The sequence below is a fragment of the Adiantum capillus-veneris genome, chromosome 21 (assembly GCF_014529385.1).
Source record: "Adiantum capillus-veneris isolate H3 chromosome 21, ASM1452938v2, whole genome shotgun sequence".
In the NCBI taxonomy this organism is placed as follows: domain Eukaryota; kingdom Viridiplantae; phylum Streptophyta; class Polypodiopsida; order Polypodiales; family Pteridaceae; genus Adiantum; species Adiantum capillus-veneris.
In genome coordinates this window covers 61,108,577-61,123,997 of record NC_140951.1, presented here as the reverse complement: position 1 = coordinate 61,123,997, position 15,421 = coordinate 61,108,577, and the positions used below count along the sequence as shown (strand labels likewise).

Sequence of the window (15,421 nt, the reverse complement as noted above, 5' to 3'; positions counted from 1 at the left end):
AATGAAGTTGTTGATCTTTGGAATGCCTAGTATGTGTCATGCAGTAATCAAAAACCCACCCAAGCTTTGGGCACTAAGATTTTTGACTTAGCTGGTTTAAACTCCACTAGACCAGTGTGTGACTAGACCCGGACAAGAGACTAGACCAGAACGAGTGACTAGACCAGGACCGAGACTAGAGACTAGACCAAGACGAGTGACTCGACCAGCACGAGTGACTAGACCGGCGGTTGAGAGACCAGACCAGGACGAGTGACTAGACCAGTTGGTCTAGGACTAAGCTGGATAGACCAAGTTGGACTACTCTAGTCCAGACTTGCAGACCAACACATGCAAGAGCTTAAACGAGCTAGCTCCTCGACCTATAGGCACAACGGAGTGAAACTTCAGTTGACATACCACCGGGCATGCCAAAAATGAGAGCCCTTGTAGCGGGAATAATGTGTCGTGCTCTCTACTATGGGTGCTCCTCAGTGCAATGAGCGTGAAATCTCACTCTAGCAGAATGAAAACACTGTAGACAATGAACAATATAGCAACAAGCGACTCAACGGTAGAACATGAACAACATGAGACTCAACTAAGTAGACTCGACTCGACGCTAGACTCAAGACTCATAAAACCATCTAGAACAGTATACCCAGACTCAAGAAAATGTGAGCATATATACAACCCAAAAGGGCAACCAATGGATAATTCAATTATCTCTGACTAACCAACTGCACCTATCCCCAAACTATGGCGGAGAAGAACTGGCCACAGTGTCCTCTAAATTACCACTCTTTCCACGTGTCAAGTCCACCAAGTGTGAACCCACAACCAACTGCAATTGTCTCGTCTTTCTGTGTAGAGTGACATTGTAGCCCAGCTACAACCATACATGTCGCCCAATTATTCCTACATGCTAGTGCTGCCATATGGCCACAGAAACGTGACAACACCCGTCAAACACCGTGTACAGATCGTTCATGTAGGAGGGTTACAGGACTTTGACCCCTAATCTATTGGACATGTCTGGGCATGCAGATCCCATCAATGGGCTCACAAAAGTGGGCACGCATGATCCCCTAGGATCTAGACCAAAAGAAGACCAAGTTATCTATAGGATTGGCTTTGGAAGATGGTTCAGCATGTCCATGTGGCACACAGAGCCACATGGACATGGCATCTAGGGTAGCACTTAGATTAGGTTCATTTTGGATCACGGGCGCATTTCTTGGCATTATGTCCCTCCTAGATGGTTCATTCTGCACTCTTCACACACACCACCTTGTTGTACATATAGCCCATTCTGATATTTTTTCTAAGCCTTGTACTTCTTCTTGGGATAGGCTACACTGAGCATCCCTGGAAGCAAAGTTACCCGGAACGGGAACGGGGGCCTCCGGAACGTTTCCGGAACGGGGGCCCCCGAAAAAGCGGAACGGGGGCCGGAACGGTAAACTCGAATTATGCTTAAATTAGGGTGGATTCAACCTATATCTTAGTAGAGAGCCACACACACTCATTACTCCAAGTAGAATCCTATTTAGGCATGCTTTGCAATGATGCTTAAGTCTTAAGGTGCGGTCATGACTCATGACACGAATCCACCATTCACATGACACAGAAGCATCTTGATTCTTCATAGAAAGGACATTAACTTAACTTAAAATTAAAAGAGTCCAGACTCCACACAAAAGCTTGGAGCAAAACAATGATACTAGATAGATCATGACGATGGCTTACAAGGCCAGCCAAGGCGCTACAAAAAGATATAAGGAGCAATCAGTCATGACTCATGAGTCATGCTTGAGAAGAGCCTCCTGCCTCCCAATTTGTAGTGGTGTCCTGGATCTCATGAATATCATCCCAATCCTCCTGCATAGGCTCATCCTCATGTGTAGATGCTGCCGCCTCTCCAAGCACCTCTGCCTCTGCCTCCATCTCCCACTGTAGAAAAGGGTCTCTCACTTTAGATGCTGACTTGCAAAGCATTCGTAAGTTTGCACTGACAAAAACAAGGTCATTTGCTTTCTCCACTCCAAGTCGGTTCCTCTTTCTAGATGCAATGTGGCTGTAAACACTCCACAATTGCTCCAAGCAAGAGGAGCTAACCGCTTGGCTGAGAATGCGGATAGCAAGTCGCTGAAGATCGGGACCATCTGAACCATTTTCTTGCCACCACAAGACCGAGGAAATCTTGGTGCGATCAATTTGGGCATCGGCAGTCCCAAATGATCCTCGCATATCCCTGTAAAATGCAAGCTGATCCTTGATTTTGCGCTGCATGTCTCTATCAGGGTGAAGCCTCTTCAAAATAGTGTTCCAATGTGTATTTACCTCTGAATCATGCTCCTGTCCTGCACCTTGGAACTCTGGATCCAACACAAAAGCTGCACCATGAAGAGGTGAACTATAGGAGTTCCACCTGCTGCTGCATAGGTCTTTGATTTCTTCAAGCCTATCTGGGTCCTTCTCAAGATCTCCAAGCGCCTCCACCATGCGATCCATTGCTTCATAAACCTTGTCAACACAAGGTTGCATACCATCTATCACTCTAAGCAAGTGAATCACTGGTTTTACCATTTTGTCAAGAGTCTTGAGAGACTCCCAGAACTCTGGATCCTCTACCTTCTCTGTACAAATGATCCCTGCTGCTGTACGTGCATGGGAAGTCTCAGCAAACTCCGTACTCATGAAGAGCTGCCGCACTGCACTCTGACACTCCACAAATCGGCCTACCATAAGAAAGTTGTAGGCAAAGTGAGTCTCACAATACTTGAGAAGAACTTTCCCCCCCGACCGCTTCAAGAACTCTGCTTGAAGGACGTTGTGGTTGTTGACAAAAGAAACCACTTTGGCTGTAGAGGCAAAGAGAGGCTCTATCCAAGGTATTTGCCGAAATCCTTCAGGAGGTTGTTAAGGCAATGCGCCATACAAAAGGACACCGTGATGTGGGGGTATGTGCCTTCTAAAATAGCCCCGGCTGCCCTGTTCGATGCCTCCCCATCAGTGACTAGCCCTATCACAAGTTTGGACCCAATGGTCTCTATGGCGGAGGCCCACTCTCCTGCAAGGACATCGGCTGATTTTCCTGTTTCTATAGCATCATGGGAGTGGGCAAAATACATTTCCCCTTTGGAATAGGCAACAATGCCATGAATGGATCTCCTCTTGGTGTCGCTCCATCCATCCGCAATGAGGGTCACTCCATACTTGGTCCATTGCCTCTTCATGTTAAGGGTTGCCGTCTCCACAACGGCCTTCTCTCTATCGAGTAGAGTAGTGCGGAGGGCCTCGGAAGAGGGTGGCACATATCGTGCCCCATACTCTCCTATCCTTGTGCACATAGTCTTGAAGTACTCCGACCTACACATAAGAGGTAACACATAGGTATTAGGATTCAAAGTTAAATTAATAAACTGGTCAATATATCTAAATCCAAAAATGGAGGAATGTCTTACCGAGCCTTTATGAAGGGAATGTGGTCATGATAGAAGAAGCGTGCAACACTTGCATCCACATCCTCCTTCCTTTTCGGATCCCAAGTGGCATGTAGAGTGCGTTGGTGCGGCTTGGGAGTGGAGACCGGCCTAGTATTAGGGGTTGAGAATGGCGATCGAAATGATGTCGCCCCCGTCTCCGCCGTCGCCGCATTACTATTACCACCGATGGATGAAGAAGGTGTAGAAGAGGGAAAGAGCAAATCGTTGGGGTCGATTGCGGGGCGCTTCGGCTTGGCCGCATCCTTCTCTTCCTTGTTGGCTTTGATGGCGGCATCCTTGGCTTGAAAGACCTTCAACAAATGCTCGTTGACCTCCTTGCATATTGCCACTTGTTGTCCCTCTAGCTTAAGGAGGTGAGCGCGGACTTTGGTTGTGCCGGATTGCCTCTCGAAGCCGCATAGTTTGCACTTCCATGCACGGGCACCACCGGACTTTCCCAACACTCGGGAATGCACTTCGTCCCACCATGATACTTCCTCCTCCTTCTTCGCACCCAAGGGCACACGTTCACTTGATGCGGAAGCTTGCGCCATGTGAGACTCGAGAGAGGGAGGGAGCTTGAGAGAGAAAGGGAGAGGGACTCGGGAGAGATAGGGAGAGGGAGAGGGAGAGATGGAGTGATAGGGAGAGAGAGATGAGGGAGATATGTATTATGGAGAGATGGCGAGCCGTGAGAGAGAGAGGAAAAGGGAGATGGAGAGAGGGAGAGTGAGCTTTCACTTGAGCCTTGAGGCTTAAAGCCTTGAGGCCCAAGGGAGAAGGAGAGAGAGCTTGAGCCTTGAAGCCTTGAAGGTTGAGCCTTGAGGAACTTGGAAGAGGCTAGAGCCGACGTAGAGAGCTTGAGCCTTGAGGGAACGATGAGGCTATGAGCTCTCAACCTTGCCCTTGAGGCATTATATAGGAGTTAGAGTCTACCCCTCCCTCAAACGTTCAAAAACAGTCCCTAAACGCCCCCTGTTTTTTTTTAAAAACGGTCATTTTTTTCAAAATTTGAAATCTGCCGTTCCCGTTCCGTTCCGCTCACGCGTTCCTGTTCCGGTTCGTCCGTTCCCTGCCCGTTCCGCCCAGCCGTTCCGGTTACACCCAGGAACGGAACGCCGTTCCGTTGCCGTTTCCGTTTCGGGGACCCAAGTTGGTCGGGAACATGTTCCGGGAACGGGAGGGGTCCGTTCCACCCGTTCTCTGTTACTCTGAGAGAGAGAGAGAGAGAGAGAGAGAGAGAGAGAGAGAGAGAGAGAAATGAAATGAAATGAAATGTTATATTAACGTCTTCAAAAGGCCACAATGACCTATGAGACCCGAAAGTTACAAAGTGGTGGATCTGATACAAAGTCAGAGCAACAAAATAACCTAACAACAATACAAAACAAAGATATATACTATGGGGTCCTAAGTTGGTCTATGTGAGTCAAGCAAAAAACTAAGCAGAATAATGGGCGGCTTGCTGGGATAGCTGAATCACAAGAGATCTAGCATCGGTCGTTGGCGAATCTCATCAATTTCCTCCATGGTAAGTAGTCTGACCGGGCGTCGTGTATGCCTGGCCAGCGTGCTCTGAATTTTCTGTCGTAGCCTTCGTCAATGCTGTGTAGTTCTTCGCAGTCGCGGGCGCCTGGATTTCCCCAGTTCAATCGCTCGGTCAATCAGTGTGCCTCTGGTGTGAGACGGAGGGGAGCTCTGCTGTGGGAGTGGCTCTTGCGGTTGTCCCGCGTCTGCTCTGAAGAGAGAGAGAGAGAGAGAGAGAGAGAGAGAGAGAGAGAGAGAGAGATGAAATGAAATGAAATATTATATTAAACGTCTTCAAAAGGCAAAATGACCTATGAGACAAAACTGATACAATCCTTGTGGATCTAATCCAATCTCTGGGTAAAAAATAAAATGAAGTAAAGTGAAAGACTAAAATCGTCAGACTGAAAATCATCATTATCATTATCCATGCCCGAGGATGCCCGGCATCCCTCTGTGAATGTCTCCCACTACGTGGTCTTCTCAAGAGAATTTCCCTGTGTCTGCGCAGCTCTAGCAAAAACAACCCAAGGCATCTCTCACCCTGATATCTCATGACTCTAGCCAACGGTCCAAATCCCTCTCTGGATAGACAGTGAAAGCAGCCTCGTATCTCATAGTTTACCAGACAGTGACAAATGTGATGTAACTCCGTCTTTGGGTCTATATGACACAACTGGCATATCCTGGCTTCTGCTGGTACTCTCCTAAATCTCCCAGTCTCAATCTCTAGCTGATGCGATGATGTGCACATCTGACCAATAGCGCATCGTATCCCATAGGATAAATGAGTGTCCATGTAGGCCGGTCTGATCACATATCCATCCTCTGTTAGTTGGAGGAGATGCTCTCTATAGAAAGGCATCTTGATTCTTCTTGCCCAACTCTTGTACCGGCTGTATCTACCTCTTCCCTTCTCCCTTGTTGAAAGAGAGAGAGAGAGAGAGAGAGAGAGAGAGAGACCATGCTGGAGTCTGCCATACGTGAACCAATCACCCAACTGCCGTGCAGGCCTACGTGAGCCATTATTCTGCTGCCCAGCTCTCACGTTCACCACTGTTGTGTTGCCCAAACCCTCGCGCCATCTTTATGCTGCCAAAACCGTGCGTGCGCCGCTGCTGTGTTGTCCAAGCCCATTCGCTACTGCTATGCTGCTAGAATCTTGCGTTGCCCCAACCCTCATGAGCACTGCTGCTCTGCTGATCAACCCTTGGCGTGCCACTGTTGTGCTGCTATGAATTTCGCTAGCCAAGCTGAGGGTACCAAGTTGTTTATCACTTCAACTACGTGCCTGTTGCTCTCAAGGGGTTCACTATGTGTAAAACTATCATATCACGTGCGTTCAAGACTTATCTGTGATTTTTTTAGGAATATAGTGTACGCTTTTCTTTTAGAATCTATAAGTTTTTTTCAAATTTGAAAAAATAGTATCCTTCTGTATATATATTCTTGTAAGTTTCAAGAACTTTAAATACCCTTCTGTTGAACTCACGTGACAGGTTACATTTTTCTTAGATGACCTCCCTGAGCTGTTGTCGCTGCATAAGCGCGCGCTAGTTATTCTTGCCAATTTTCCTGCCATGGCAGCCATCTCAAGCATGCACACACAGTGCTAGATTCTCGTGCAACAGCACAAGGCCTTTCATTTGATAGTTCTTGGTTATGTTGAGTCTGCATTTTATCCACTTTGCACATACCTCATCCCTTCTTCTTGGAGAGAGAGAGAGAGAGAGAGAGAGAGAGAGAGAGAGAAATGAAATGAAATGAAGTGATATATTAACGTCTACAAAAGGCCAAAATGACCAATGAGACCAAACTGATTACAATGGTGAGTCTATTACCAAGTCTGGGTACAAACAAAGAAAACTACAAACTGGAAACTGAAATAGGAGTGCTACCGATTCCTATGGGTGGCTGGTTAGCTGAGCAATGGTATAATGCCACAAAGGTACAAAGTGGGGATAAGTGTCACCATGATACAATATAGCAGTAACATGAAGCTATCCTGATCGACACTCTGGGTGTCGCGCTAGAATCCTGTGGATCCTCTGCCGCAATCTATGTCGGTGCTGCGTGGGTCCCCTCCTCAGTCGTGGTCGTCTCAATCTCCCCAACTTCAAAGCTCGGTCAATGAGAGTACCACTAGTGTGTGTATGGGTGGGAACCGAGCTCTGTGGTGGTGGTGGCCCCTTTGCCTCTGTGGTACTCGGACTGAAGAAATCTGAAATGCGTCTCTGGGACTGTCTCTGTCTATGTCCTCTCAATAGAGAGTCTCTATGTCTCTGTAAGTAGAAATAATCCAAGACATCTCTGATCCTAATATCTCATGACTCTATCTAAAGAGTCAAAACCATCTCTGAATAAACAGTGAAAGCGTCCCCGAATCTGACTGTGCAGTGACATATGAAGTGAAACTCTGTCTCTGGCTCTACATGGCATAACTGACATATCCTCCTGTTTGCTGGTACGCCTCTGAATCTACCTGTCTCAATCCCAAGCTGATGTGAAGATGTGCGTATCTGGCCTATGGCACATCGTAACCCATGAGATAGATGTGTGTCCATGTAGCTGGGCCGTGTGGCAAAGCCGTCTGTCGTGAGTTGGAGAAGATGCTCTCTGGCGAGAGAGAGAGAGAGAGAGAGAGAGAGAGAGAGAGAGAGAGAGCAACAACACTGTCGACAGCTACTTTTTCTTTCGTCAACCTCCATCCATAGCGACTCTTAGTCAGGCTCAGGGCACCACCACTCCGGCAGCCCGTCAGCCCATTACCTGGACGTATGACTTGACGGAAGCAGATGAGGCAGCCATCCCGGCCTCCATTGAGCACTATCAGGGAAGACCTGTTGTGGATCGTATGGTTGGCCACTCTCCCACTCGCTTGGCCATTAGAGAGTGGGTTCAGTCTTCTCTGGGAGGGTCTGAGGGCCACATCCTTGAGCTCACCACGTTAGGGCGTGGCATCTTCCTCGTACTGCTCTCGGATGTGCTTACTGTTGACACTCTTCTTAGACGCTCTCCTATACTTTCTGGCACCCATCTACTTATTTTTGAGAGATGGAACCCTCCTTTTGATATGGATGAGTTCAATCACCAGCAGCGGATTCCAGAATTCCCAGTCACTCTCTCCTTTCCGAGTCTTCCAGTTTTTCTCAACAGCTGTATTCCTTCAGTGCCGGCTAGATGGGGTACCATCATTCCTGGCTCTTTGGTCACGGATGTGGCCTCTCCGAGGAACATGTTTATGCACCAAGGGACGTACAGTTTCCTGATCTTGTCCACATGCAAGTGCATTCCGATGACATTCGATCGTAGAGGATGGTAGTTAGTGGACACTCTGACCAGTGTTTACCATGTCATGCCTTTGGACATATGGCTCGAGATTGTCCTACACAACCCTAGCACCGTCAAGAGCCCCCACCTTGCCAACCGGGCACTGCTGAAGGTTGGCAGAGACCTTCTCGACGACAAGGATTCAGTTAGACACAGACATCGTCTCCGTAGCCACCGTAGCATCCTCCTGTGCTCGAAGATGTGGCAGGACACATACTTTACAATTTCATGGATGGATTCAACTACAATCAATTGGGCATCCATCATATCAAAACGGCTTTTGTGACTCCCTCGGGTATATTCATTTACACCAGAATGTCTTTTGGTTTGAAAAATGCTCACCGTCTTTCAATTGCATAGCATATCTCATCTTTTGTCCTTTGCTCATGGATCATCTTCACATATTCATGGACAATTTTTCAACCTTCTCGGGTGCTCAATGTTCAACCCCATTGGAGAATCTAGAGGAGCACCTCACTCAGCTCTCTACCGTCTTCCTCAGGTGCAAGGAGGCATGTCTGAAGCTCAATCTGAACAAATGTCATTTTTTGGTCACTGAAGGTACACTTTTAGGCCATGGGAGTCTACCAAAGGTTGAGCGCCTGACCCAGAGAAGATAGTAGCCATCATGAGGTTGCCTCCTCCCATCAATCTCAAAGGAGTTCAGAGCTTTGTAGGCCACAAAAGCTATCATTGTAGGTTCATTCGTATGTATGCACACCTTGCTCAACCATTGACACGGCTGATTAGTGCTACTCTACCCTTCAAATGGTCAAAGCTCGAGGCTGAAGCATTTCCATATCTCAAAAAACGCCTAATTGAAGTAGCTATTCTAGTTGCCCCTCATTGGTCTCACTTTTCATGTGCATACAGATGCCAATCAAATGGTTGTGGATGCTGTGCTAACTCAGCCGTAGCAAGGAGTTAAACCTGGATTGGCCCGTTCACTATGCCAGTCGACTACTCACTAAAGCAAAGCGCAACTATAGGAAGGTTTGGCTATTTTGTATGCTCTACAAAACTTTCGTCACTATTTATTAGGGGTCCACTTCACAATTATTACTCATCATTGTGCCCTATTTTTCTTAATAAGCCCCAAGTTGTAGCTCGAGTTTGGAGGTGGTTAGTTCTATTTCAGGAGTTTGATTTCGAGGTGGTCCTTTGTCCTGGCAAGCATCACGTCATGGCTGACCACCTCTCTCGCATTGAAGAGGAGAAGAACCTACAAGGATTGCGGATTACTTTTCTGATAGCAATCTCTTTACGGTGGATACAACTCCGGAATGGTACGGCGATGTCTTGCATTTTCTATCCACTGGCATGTACTCAAAGAATGCATCTTCCTTGCAGAAGAGAAGGTTGATGTTGAAGTCTCGACCATTCACTTTGATTGGAGACCAGCTCTACAAGTTGGGCCCAGATGGCATTTTGAGGCGATGTCTCTCCCCATGAAGTTGAGCATATTCTTGAGGATGCCCACAATGGTCCCACTGGTAGCCATTACCCTGGTCACACAACCCCCCAGAAAATTCTACAGTCATCTATGGTGGCCTTATGTATTCAGGGATGCAATTTCTTATGTCAAAATTTGTGATGTTTGTCAGCGTTTTGGACTAAAACCAAGTAAGCAGTCCAATCGTCCACTGTAGGTCTCTATGGCACGATTATCATATGAGAGATGGGATTTTGACTTTGTGGGTCCAATTTTTCCCCAGCTCAACCAAGTAATCGGAAGTATCTACTTGTGGCTACAGATAATGTTATGAAGTGGGAAGAGGTCCTAGCAACAACTGATTGCAATGGCAATACTGTGGCAAAGTTTTTGTACAAAAATATATTGTCCAAGTTTGGATATCCCTTGGAGATCACCGGTGATCAGGGCAGTCACTTTGTTAATGAGCTAAACTCGACTTTGCTGGCCAACTATAAGATATTTCATCGTAAATCTTGTGCTTACTACCCTAGAGCCAATGGGCAGGCCGAGAGCACGAACAAAGTTCTTATCACCCTTCTGCAGAAAGCATGCCATCTCCATCCAGCTTCACGGGCTCAAGATATCCATGGCACCCTTTGGGTATACCGCACTTCCTTCAAAGCGACAACCACTCATACCCTTTCCAACTAGCCTTCGGTTTGGAAGCAATAGCTCCTTTCGAATTCAACTCAGGCTCCCTTCGAGTAGGCAGTGTTTGCGTTATTTCGGGTATGGGTTCTGCCTACATCTCTCGTCTCTCCCAACTGGAAGAGATCTCTCCCAACTGGAAGAGAGTTGCTTGTTAGCCTTCAATATACTCCAAGCCAAAGTTACCCGGAACGGGAACGGGGAACGGGAACGGGGGCCTCCAGAACGTTTCCGGAACGGGGGCCCCCCGAAAAAGCGGAACAGGGGCCGGAACGGTAAACTCGAATTATGCTTAAATTAGGGTGGATTCAACCTATATGTTAGTAGAGAGCAACACACACTCATTACTCCAAGTAGAATCCTATTTAGGCATGCTTTGCAATGATGCTTAAGTCTTAAGGTGCGGTCATGACTCATGACATGAATCCACCATTCACATGACACAGAAGCATCTTGATTCTTCATAGAAAGGACATTAACTTAACTTAAAATTAAAAGAGTCCCGACTCCACACAAAAGCTTGGAGCAAAACAATGATACTAGATAGATCATGACGATGGCTTACAAGGCCAGCCAAGGCGCTACAAAAAGATATAAGGAGCAATCAGTCATGACTCATGAGTCATGCTTGAGAAGAGCCTCCTGCCTCCCAATTTGTAGTGGTGTCCTGGATCTCATGAATATCATCCCAATCCTCCTGCATAGGCTCATCCTCATGTGTGTAGATGCTACCGCCTCTCCAAGCACCTCTGCCTCTGCCTCCATCTCCCACTGTAGAAAAGGGTCTCTCACTTTAGATGCTGACTTGCAAAGCATTCGTAAGTTTGCATTGACAAAAACAAGGTCATTTGCTTTCTCCACTCCAAGTCGGTTCCTCTTTCTAGATGCAATGTGGCTGTAAACACTCCACAATTGCTCCAAGCAAGAGGAGCTAACCGCTTGGCTGAGAATGCGGATAGCAAGTCGCTGAAGATCGGGACCATCTGAACCATTTTCTTGCCACCACAAGACCGAGGAAATCTTGGTGCGATCAATTTGGGCATCGGCAGTCCCAAATGATCCTCGCATATCCCTGTAAAATGCAAGCTGATCCTTGATTTTGCGCTGCATGTCTCTATCAGGGTGAAGCCTCTTCAAAATAGTGTTCCAATGTGTATTTACCTCTGAATCATGCTCCTGTCCTGCACCTTGGAACTCTGGATCCAACACAAAAGCTGCACCATGAAGAGGTTAACTATAGGAGTTCCACCTGCTGCTGCATAGGTCTTTGATTTCTTCAAGCCTATCTGGGTCCTTCTCAAGATCTCCAAGCGCCTCCACCATGCGATCCATTCCTTCATAAACCTTGCCAACACAAGGTTGCATACCATCTATCACTCTAAGCAAGTGAATCACTGGTCTTACCATTTTGTCAAGAGTCTTGAGAGACTCCCAGAACTCTGGATCCTCTACCTTCTCTGTACAAATGATCCCTGCTGCTGTACGTGCATGGGAAGTCTCAGCAAACTCTGTACTGATGAAGAGCTGCCGCACTGCACTCTGACACTCCACAAATCGGCCTACCATAAGAAAGTTGTAGGCAAAGCGGGTCTCACAATACTTGAGAAGAACTTTCCCCCCCGACCGCTTCAAGAACTCTGCTTGAAGGACGTTGTGGTTGTTGACAAAAGAAACCACTTTGGCTGTAGAGGCAAAGAGAGGCTCTATCCAAGGTATTTGCCGAAATCCTTCAGGAGGTTGTTAAGGCAATGCGCCATACAAAAGGACACCGTGATGTGGGGGTATGTGCCTTCTAAAATAGCCCCGGCTGCCCTGTTCGATGCCTCCCCATCAGTGACTAGCCCTATCACAAGTTCGGACCCAATGGTCTCTATGGCGGAGGCCCACTCTCTTGCAAGGACATCGGCTGATTTTCCTGTTTCTGTAGCATCATGGGAGTGGGCAAAATACATTTCCCCTTTGGAATAGGCAACAATGCCATGAATGGATCTCCTCCTGGTGTCGCTCCGTCCATCCGCAATGAGGGTCACTCCATACTTGGTCCATTGCCTCTTCATGTTAAGGGTTGCCGTCTCCACAACGGCCTTCTCTCTATCGAGTAGAGTAGTGCGGAGGGCCTCGGAAGAGGGTGGCACATATCGTGCCCCATACTCTCCTATCCTTGTGCACATAGTCTTGAAGTACTCCGACCTACACATAAGAGGTAACACATAGGTATTAGGATTCAAAGTTAAATTAATAAACTGGTCAATATATCTAAATCCAAAAATGGAGGAATGTCTTACCGAGCCTTTATGAAGGGAATGTGGTCATGATAGAAGAAGCGTGCAACACTTGCATCCACATCCTCCTTCCTTTTCGGATCCCAAGTGGCATGTAGAGTGCGTTGGTGCGGCTTGGGAGTGGAGACCGGCCTAGTATTAGGGGTTGAGAATGGCGATCGAAATGATGTCGCCCCCGTCTCCGCCGTCGCCACGTTACTATTACCACCGATGGATGAAGAAGGTGTAGAAGAGGGAAAGAGCAAATCGTTGGGGTCGATTGCGGGGCGCTTCGGCTTGGCCGCATCCTTCTCTTCCTTGTTGGCTTTGATGGCGGCATCCTTGGCTTGAAAGACCTTCAACAAATGCTCGTTGACCTCCTTGCATATTGCCACTTGTTGTCCCTCTAGCTTAAGGAGGTGAGCGCGGACTTTGGTTGTGCCGGATTGCCTCTCGAAGCCGCATAGTTTGCACTTCCATGCACGGCCACCACCGGACTTTCCCAACACTCGGGAATGCACTTCGTCCCACCATGATACTTCCTCCTTCTTCTTCTTCGCACCCAAGGGCACACGTTCACTTGATGCGGAAGCTTGCGCCATGTGAGACTCGAGAGAGGGAGGGAGCTTGAGAGAGAAAGGGAGAGGGACTCGGGAGAAATAGGGAGAGGGAGAGGGAGAGATGGAGTGATAGGGAGAGAGAGATGAGGGAGATATGTATTATGGAGAGATGGCGAGCCGTGAGAGAGAGAGGCAAAGGGAGAGATGGAGAGAGGGAGAGTGAGCTTTCACTTGAGCCTTGAGGCTTAAAGCCTTGAGGCCCAAGGGAGAAGGAGAGAGAGCTTGAGCCTTGAAGCCTTGAAGGTTGAGCCTTGAGGCTTGAGGAACTTGGAAGAGGCTAGAGCCGACGTAGAGAGCTTGAGCCTTGAGGGAACGATGAGGCTATGAGCTCTCAACCTTGCCCTTGAGGCATTATATAGGAGTTAGAGTCTACCCCTCCCTCAAACGATCAAAAACAGTCCCTAAACGCCCCCTGTTTTTTTTTAAAAACGGTCATTTTTTTCAAAATTTGAAATCTGCCGTTCCCGTTCCGTTCCGCTCACGCGTTCCTGTTCCGGTTCGTCCGTTCCCTGCCCGTTCCGCCCAGCCGTTCCGGTTACACCGAGGAACGGAACGCCGTTCCGTTGCCGTTTCCGTTTCGGGGACCCAAGTTGGCCGGGAACGTGTTCCGGGAACGGGAGGGGTCCGTTCCGCCCGTTCCCTGTTACTCTGCTCCAAGCAGAACAGCTCCGTCGTAAGGCGTGGTAGGATCGTAATCTTTGTCAGCCAAAATTCAAGCCCGGATCATTAGTGCTACTCTACCAGACTCACTACCAAAGGAAATCCAAAAAGCTCATCCCTACTTGGCCCTTACAAAGTGCAGGAGATTCTGTCCCAAGGGGCTGTTCAATTATCCACCCCAGAAGGCCTCCCTCTGTCCCTAGTCAATGGATCTTTGATTTATTTGCTATCATTACGCCCTTTAAAAATATCTATTGCCTTTCCCCCTCTCTTGGTTTGAGCCGAGTCTCACTATTCAGTAGCTGCTTCCTCACCTCTTTTATCTAAAGTAGGTCTACTTTGTGTTGATGGGTTTAGGTTTTGGTGGTAGCCTCATTGTTCCCGTGGTATAGTTCTTGCAAAGCGCCAAGTGTATGTTGTTCATTCTTAATTCTGATCGTTGCTTTTCTATCTGGGTGTACTCTTTATCTTCCCCAACTAATCTTAATTCTGGGTCACTCATCTATATCACTCTTCTCTAGAGCTACTCCTTCTTTAACATTCTTGGCACTAACTATCCTCATTACCTAGCATCTCTGATAGTCTCACTGAGTAGGTGTAGCTTACGGGGGTGCTTTTCAAAAGATTGCTTTACAATTAAAACTGAAAATGCATTCAATATTCTAGCTATCTGTGAGCACTTATCTGTCAGCCTGTTGTAATGCTTGAATTCTGACGAGTTATTATATCCTTAACGAGTGAATCTGTCTGTCTTTCTCAAGCTCCTCTTAAGTGTGATGTTTCCTGTGTGTCATGTGGTTGCAAGCTTCTCACCTTCAATTGCTAGTCCTCGCCTTGCTATGCGTCACTCGCGTGATATACTCGCCGTGCTTGTGGTCACTCGCCATTAGTCTTCAGCTCCTCGCCCTCCTCCTCTTCAGTTCCTTGCCCTTGCCCCTCCCCTCGCCATTCTCCTCGACACCCCTCACCCTCGCCCCAATCTGGCCTTGCCCTCGCCTCTCGACCCGGCGCCGCGCCCTCGTCCAATTTTGCTCGCCATTCGGCGTTCGTCTTTTTCTTTGCCACGTAAGTTTATTAGAAACTTATGCTAATCTGGCTTTTATGAATTTTTTAACAAGCAAATACCATCTGGAAGCGTGGTAATACCCCTCTAATTTGAGGAAATTCCCAAAATACCCTTGTATCTATTTTGGTTGGAAAGTTCAAGATTTTCTAATCTTCATTCGTTTTTGACAATTGAGATCCGTTTTTGAGTGCTCAGCATGTAATTTGTCACCAGTTACCATTGCGAAAAAGGCAATTATGTGTAAAAATAATGAAGCAATTCATCTCCAAAGCCTACGTAACCAACTCAAATTGTAGTTTTAGTATCTTGTACGATAGACAATCACTCTTCTTGTAAACACTTACAAAAAAAATTATTTTTCGAGAAAT

The 15,421-nt window shown here is 47.4% G+C and overlaps 1 long non-coding RNA gene across 1 annotated transcript in view; it reads right to left on the bottom strand.

Moving 5' to 3' along the window:
* The window catches only part of LOC147431034 (uncharacterized), a 37,862-nt gene extending 22,850 nt beyond the window's left edge, over positions 1-15,012 (bottom strand). The window contains exon 1 of the long non-coding RNA XR_015185666.1: positions 14,801-15,012. This is a non-coding gene — a long non-coding RNA (uncharacterized LOC147431034). The remainder of the gene's footprint in view (positions 1-14,800) is intronic.
* Between the last annotated feature and the right edge of the window lie 409 nt (positions 15,013-15,421).